Below are 8,042 nucleotides of genomic sequence, written 5' to 3' on the forward strand. Positions count from 1 at the left end.
CAGTTGAGATAAGGACTGAAATACGTCCTGGTCTCCTGCAGTACCCTCAGGCTTACTAGGATTGGGAAATTCCCGCCTGGTAAATTCTAGTCAGACTGGTTCTCTGCTCTTGAACACTGTTTCCTGTTAAGATGTTTATCAAAACAATACATGCACAGCAGGACATAGACCTTCATCAGTAATTCTAATTTTGCCTTTGCCTTCTGATCTTTATGGCCCTTCGAAGCATGTGATCCTTGTGATCTACTCCCTGTTTCTACACCCCTCTCCTTTTTAAAATCCCTAATAAAAACTTGCTGGTTTTGCAACTCGGGGTCGTCATCACGGTCCTACCAATATGTGATGACCCCCCCGGAGGCCCAGCTGTAAAATTTCTCTCTTTGTACTCTTTCTTTTTATTTCTCAGAGCGGCTGACACTTAGGGAAAATAGAAAGAACCTACGCTGAAATATTGGGGGCTGGTTCCCCCAATAGGTATACATGTGCCATGTTGGTTTGCTGCACCCATTAACTCATCATTTACATTAGGTATTTCTCCTAATGCTATCCCTCCTGCAACTCTCCACCCCCCAACAGGCCCCAGTGTGTGATGTTCCCCTTCCTGAGTCTGTGTGTTCTCATTGTTCAACTCCCACTTATGAGCGAGAACATACGGTGTTTTGTTTTCTGTCCTTGTGATGGTTTGCTGAGAATGATGGTTTCCAGCTTCATCCATGTTCCTGCAAAAGACACGAACTCATCTTTTTTTACAGCAGCATAGGATTCCATAGAGTATATGAGTCACATTTTCTTAATCCAGTCTATTGTTGATGGACATTTCGGTTGGTTCCAAGTCTTTGCTATTGTGAAAAGTGCTGCAATAAACATACGTGTGCATATGTCTTTATAGTAGCATGATTTATAATCCTTTTGGGTATATACCCAGTAATGGAATGGCTGGGTCACATGGTATTTCTAGTTCTAGATCCTTGAGGAGTCACCATACTGTCTTCCACAATGGTTGAACTAATTTACCATCCCACCAACAGTGTAAAAGCGTTTCTATTTCTCCACATTTTCTCCAGCATCTGTTGTTTCCTGACTTTTTAATAATGGCCATTCTAACTGGTGTGAGATGGTATCTCACTGTGGTTTTGATTTACATTTCTCTAGTGACCAGTGATGATGAGCATTTTTTCATATGTCTGTTGGCTGCATAAATGTCTTCTTTTGAGAAGTGTCTGTTCATATCCTTTGCCCACTTTTTAATGGGGTTGTTTGTTCTTTTCCTGTAAATTTAAGTTCTTTGTAGATTCTGGATGTTAGCCCTTTGTCAGATGAGTAGAATGCAAAAATTTTCTCCCATTCTGTAAGTTCCCTCTTCACTCTGCTGATAGTTTCTTTTGCTATGCAGAAGCTCTGTAGTTTAATTAGATCCCATTTGTCAATTTTGGCTTTTGTTGCCATTGCTTTTGGTGTTTTACTCATGAAGTCTTTGCCCATGCCTATGTCCTGAATGTTATTGCCTAGGTTTTCTTCTACAGTTTTTATGGTGTTAGGTCTTATATTTAAGTCTTTAATCCACCTTGAGATAATTTTTGAATAAGATGTAGGAAAGGGATCCAGTTTTAGCTTTCTATATATGGCTAGCCAGTTTTCCCAGCACCATTTATTAAACAGGGAATCCTTTCCTCATTGCTTGTTTTTGTCAGGTTTGTCAAAGATCAGATGGTGGTAGATGTGTGGTGTTATTTCTGAGGTCTCTGTTCTGTTCCATTGGTCTATATATCTGTTTTGGTAACAGTACCAAGCTGTTTTGGTTACTGTAGCCTTGTAATATAGTTTCAAGTAAGGTAGTTTAATGCCTCCAGCTTTGTTCTGTTTGCTTAGGATTGTCTTGGCTATGCAGGCTCTTTTTTGGTTCCATATGAAATTTAAAGTAGTTTTTTCCAGTTCTGTGAAGAAAGTCATTGGTAGCTTGATGGGGATAGTATTGAATCTATAAATTACTTTGGGCAATATGGCCATTTTCACAATATTGATTCTTCCTATCTATGAGCATGGAATGTTCTTCCATTTGTTTGTGTCCTCTTTCATTTCATTGAGCAGTGGTTTCTAGTTCTCCTTGAAGAGGTCCTTCACATCCCTTGTAAGTTGGATTCCTAGGTATTTTATTCTCTTTCTAGCAATTGTGAAGTGGATTTTTTCATGATTTGACTCTCTCTTTGTCTGTTATTGGTATATAGGAATGCTTGTGATTTTTGCCCATTGATTTTCTATCCTGAGACTTTGCTGAAGTTGCTTATCAGCTTAAGGAGATTGTGGACTGAGATGATGGGGTTTTCTAAATATACAATCATGTCATCTGCAAACAGAGACAATTTGACTTCCTCTTTTCCTAACTGAATACTTTTTATTTCCTTCTCTTGCCTGATTGCCCTGGCCAGAAATTCCAATACTATGTTGAATAGGAGTGGTGAGAGGGTATCCTTGTCTTGTGTCTGTTTTCAAAGGGAATGCTTCCAGTTTTGCCCATTCAGTATGATACTGGCTGTGGATTTGTCATAAATGGCTCTTATTATTTTGAGATACATTCAATTAATACCTAGTTTATTGAGAGTTTTTAGCATGAAGTGCTGTTGAATTTTGTTGAAAGCTTGCTCTGCATCTATTGAGATAATCATGTGTTTTTGTCTTTGGTTCTGTTTATGTGATGGATTACATTTATTGATTTGAGTATGTTGAACCAGCCTTGCATCCCAGGGATGAAGCCGACTTGATCATGGTGGATAAGCTTTTTAATGTGCTGCTGGATTCAGTTTGTAGGGTATTTCATTGAGGATTTTCACATCGATGTTCATCACAGATATTGGCCTAAAAATTCTCTTTTTTTGTTGTGTCTCTGCCAGGCTTTGGTATCAGAATAATGCTGGCCTCATAAAATGAGTTAGGGAGGATTCTCTCTTTTTCTATTGATTGAAATAAATGGTAGCAGCTCCTCATTGTACCTCTGGTAGAATTCAGCTGTGAATCCATCTGGTCCTGGACTTTCTTTGGTTGGTAGGCTATTAATTATTGCCTCAATTTCAGAGCCTGTTATTGGTCTATTCAGAGATTCAACTTCTTGTGAGTTAGTCTTGGGAGGGTGTGTGTGTCCAGGAATTTATCCATTTCTTCTAGATTTTCTAGTTTATTTACATTGAGGCCTTTATAGTATTCTCTGATGGTAGTTTGTATTTCTGTGGGATCGTTGGTGATATCCCCTTTACCATTTTTTATTGGGTCTATTTGATTCTTCTCTCTTTTCTTCTTTATTAGTCTGGCTAGTGGTCTATTTTGTTGATCTTTTCAAAAAACCAGCTCCTGTATTCATTGATTCTTTGAAGGGTTTTTTGTGTCTCTATCTCCTTCAGTTCTGCTCTGATCTTAGTTATTTCTTGTCTTCTGCTAGCTTTTGAATTGGTTTGCTCTTGCTTCTCTGGTTATTCTAATTGTGATGTTAGGGTGTCGAATTTAGATCTTTCCTGCTTTCTCTTGTGGGCATTTAGTGCTATAAATTTCCCTCTACACACTGCTTTAAATGTGTCCCAGAGATTCTGGTATGTTGTGTCTTTGTTCTCATTGGTTTCAAAGAACATCTTTATTTCCCCTTCATTTCATTATTTACCCAGTAGTCATTCAGGAGCAGGTTGTTCAGTTTCCATGTAGTTGTGTGGTTTTGAGTGAGTTTCTTAATCCTGAATTCTAATTTGATTGCACTCTGGTCTGAGAGTTTGTTGTGATTTCTGTTCTTTCACATTTGCTGAAGAGTGCTTTACTTCCAAGTATGTGGTCAATTTTGGAATAAGTGCGATGTGGTGCTGAGAAGAATGTACATTGTGTTGATTTGGGGTGGAGAATTCTGTAGATGTCTATTAGGTCCGCTTGCTCCAGAGCTGAGTTCAAGCCCTGGATATTCTTGTTAATTTTCCATCTCATTGATCTGTCTGATATTGACAGTGGAGTGTTAAAGTCTCCCATCATTATTGTGTGGGAGTCTAATTCTCTTTGCAGGTCTCTAAGAACTTGCTTTATGAATCTGGGTGCTCCTGTACTGTTTGCATATATATTTAGAATAGTTAGCTCTTCTTATTGAATTGATCCCTTTACCATTGTGTAATGGCCTTCTTTGTCTCTTTTGATCTTTGTTGGTTTAAAGTCTATTTCATCAGAGACTAGGATTGCAACCGCTGCTTTTTTTTTGCTTTCCATGCTTGGTAGCTATTCCTCCATCCCTTTATTTTAAGCCTATGTGTGTCTTTGCACTTGAGATGGGTCTCCTGAATACAGACCACTGATGGGTCTTCACTCTTTATCCAATTTGCCAGTCTGTGTCTTTTAGTTGGGGCATTTAGCCCATTTACATTTAAGGTAAATATTGTTATGTGTGAATTTGATCCTGTCATCATAATGCTAACTGGTTATTTTAACCGTTAGTTGATGCAGTTTCTTCATAGTGTCAATGGTCTTTACAATTTGGCATGCTTTTGCAGTGGCTGGCACAGATTGTTCCTTTCCATGTTTAGTGCCTCCTTCAGGAGCTCTTGTAAGGCAGACCTGGTGGTGACAGAATATCTCAGCATTTGCTTGTCTGTAAAGGATTTTATTTCTCCTTCACTTATGAAGCTTAGTTTGGCTGGATATGAAATTCTGAGTTGAAAATTCTTTTCTTTAAGAATGTTGAATATTGTCCCCCCAACCCCCACCTCTTCTGGCTTGTAGGGTTTCTGCTGAGAGATCGCTATTAGTCTAATGGGCTTCCCTTTGTGGGTAACCCAACCTTTCTTTCTGGCTGCCCTTAACATTTTTTCCTTCATTTCAACCTTGGTGAATCTGATAATTTTGTGTCTTGGGGTTGCTCTTCTCAAAGAATATCTTTGTGGTGTTCTTTGTATTTCCTGAATATGGATGTTGGCCTGCCTTACTAGACTGGTGAAGTTCTCCAGGATAATATCCTGAAGGGTGTTTTCTAAATTGGTTCCATTCTCCCCATCACTTTCAGGTACACCAATCAAACATAGATTTGGTATTTTCACATAGTCCCATATTTATTGGAGGCTTTGTTCATTTCTTTTCACTCTTTTTTCTCTAATCATATCTTCTTGCTTCATTTCATTAAGTTGATCTTCAATCACTGTTATCCTTTCTTCCATTTGATCGAATCGGCTATTGAAGCTAGTGTATGCTTCATAAAGTTCTTCTGCTGTGTTTTTCAGCTCCATCGGGTCATTTATGTTCTTCTCTACAGTGGTTATTCTGGTTAGCCATAGGTCTAACCTTTTCTCAAGGTTTTTAGCTTCCTTGCCATGGGTTAGAACATGCTCCTTTAGCTGAGAGAAGTTTGTTAATACCCACCTTCTGAAACTTTCTTCTGTCAACTCGTCAAACTCTTTCTCTGTCCAGTTTTGTTCCCTTGCTGGCGAGGAATTGTGATCCTTTGGAGGAGAAGAGGCATTCTGACTTTTGGAATTTTCAGCCTTTCTGCTCTGGTTTCTCCCCATCTTTGTGATTTTATCTACCTTTGGTCTTTGATGTTGGTGATCTACAGATGGGGTTTTGGTGTGGATGTCCTTCTTGTTGATAGTGATGCTATTCCTTTCTGTTTGTTAGTTTTCCTTTTAACAGTCAGGCCCCCCAGCTGCAGGTCTATTGGAGGTTGCTGGAGGTCCACTCCAGACCCTGTTTGCCTGGGTGTCACCAGCAGAGGCTGCAGAACAGCAAATATTGCTGCCTGATCCTTCCTCTGGAAGCTTTGTTCCAGAGGGGCACCTGTCTGTATGAGGTGTCTGTCTGTTGGACCCTACTGGGAGGTGTCTCCCAGTCAGGCTACATGGGGGTCAGAGACCCACTTGAGGAGGCAGTCTGTCCATTTTCAGAGCTCGAATGCCATGCTGGAGAACCACTGCTCTCTTCAGAGCTGTCAGGCAGGGATGTTTAAGTCTGTAGAAGCTGTGCCCACAGCTGCCCCTTCCCCCAGGTGCACTGTCCCAGCGAGATGAGGGCTTTATCTATAAGTCCCTGACTGGGGCTGCTGCCTTTTGTTCAGATATGCCCTCCCCACAGAGGTGGAATCTAGAGAGGCAGTTGGCCTTGTTGAGCTGCGGTGGGCTCTGCCCAGTTTGAACTTGCTGACAGCTTTGTTTACACTGTGAGGGTAAAACCATCTACACGAGCCTCAGCAATTGCAGATACCCCTTCCCTCACCAAACTTGAGTGTCCCAGGTTAATCTCAGACTGCTGCACTACAGGGGAGAATTTCAAGCCAATCGACCTTAGCTTGCTGGGTTCCGTGGCGTGGGACCCGCCAATCCAGGTAGTGGAGGGCATCTCCTGGTCTGCCAGTTGCAAAGACCATGGGAAAAGCACGGTATTTGAGCGGAAGTGTACCATTCCTCCTGGTACAGTCTCTCATGGCTTCCCTTGGCTAGGAAAGGGAAATCCCCCAACCGCTTGTGCTTCCCAGTTGAGGCGATGCCCCACCCTGCTTCAGCTCACCCTCCGTAGGCTGTACCCACTGTCCAACGAGTCTCAATGAGATGAACCAGGTACCTCAGTTGGAAATGCAGAAATCACCTGTCTTCTGCCATTTTGGAAGAGTCTCCGACAATATAGCAGTGTTTATGAACATTTTGAATTCTCAGACTATTTGACCAAGCAGTTCCACTAGAAATTCATTTTATGCACATATTGATACAGACATACCACAATATGTGTCACTGTGCCATGTTTGTAATGGGGAAAAACTGCAAATGACCTGAATATTCTTCAATAGGAGAAGCTATGTTGTGTCACTTCCACAAAATAGTACCCAGTGTTTAAATAATGAAACAAAACTAAATGTGCTTAGTTGGAAAGATGTTCATAATATATCATTTAGTGAAAAAGGCAATTTGCAGTAAAACGTATATAAAATGATCCCATTTGGGTATGTGTATTTTATAGCATATATATGTGTGTGTATGTGGTGTGTGTGTGTGTGTATTGGCCAGGATGCTTTTGTTGCAAGTAAACGGAAAACCATGAATTATATTAGGTTCTGTAGTTGGAAGTGCAGAGGCTGGTTAGGTTTAGGGTTGGTATTAGTGGCTTAATCCAGTGGCCTCACTCTGTTTCTGTGATTCTCATGGCTCAGCCTCCTCTGCTGACTTTTCCTCAAACTGGTTCCACATTTGGGGCTCACCTCCAACCTTGGTTCTCTGAGAAGAAACCCCCCAGCAAATTTCTCCTTGAATCTCATTACCCTGAACTGGGCCATGGCAGTGACTCAGGTGCCCATTCTCAACCCAGTCCCTAAGACAGGAAAATATCCTTTGTCAATGGCTTAGGCCTGGATTTTTGAACCAGTTACTGGTAAGGGAGAAGGATGTAACATAATTATCTAAGACTAATCAGGGCTTACCCAAGAATTAGAACTCACCAAATGAAATGGCAGTTATATATGGAATGGAATGGAGTCAAGGGCTATGGGGGTAAACACAGATTTTTATGTTTCCCTTCTTAGCCTTCTAAACTGTTATTATTATTTTTTAATAGTTGCATATGTCTGACTCAGGATCTTAGCAGGAAGCATATGAACAGATGGCATACTCAAAAGGGCTTAATAAAGAGACTTTAACGAAAGGACTATTTACCTAGGTGTGGGCAAGGTTAAAGGAACAAAAAAGGGGTCATGAAGCATGCAGGTACTAACAACAGCAGGAAGTTATTTCTACTCTTAGGCCTGAAGGGGAAAGGGCATGGGGTAGGGCGAAATGGTGGTGAGGAAGCCTAGAATGAGCCTGTGCTAAGCAAGAGGAATGAAGAGCAGCTACTGCCTGAATAGTAGTGACCCAGGAAGCAGGTATTCATGTGGGGCAATAAATAAAGACCTCTTGCCAGGCGTGCTGGTTCACGCCTGTAATCCCAGCACTTTGGGAGGCCAAGGCGGGTGGATCACGAGGTCAGGAATTCAAGACTAGCCTGACCAACATGGTGAAACCCCATCGCTACTAAAAATACAAAAATTAGCCGGGCATGGTGGCACA

This window comes from Mandrillus leucophaeus, unplaced genomic scaffold (genome assembly GCF_000951045.1).
Source record: "Mandrillus leucophaeus isolate KB7577 unplaced genomic scaffold, Mleu.le_1.0 Scaffold577, whole genome shotgun sequence".
NCBI lineage: Eukaryota > Metazoa > Chordata > Mammalia > Primates > Cercopithecidae > Mandrillus > Mandrillus leucophaeus.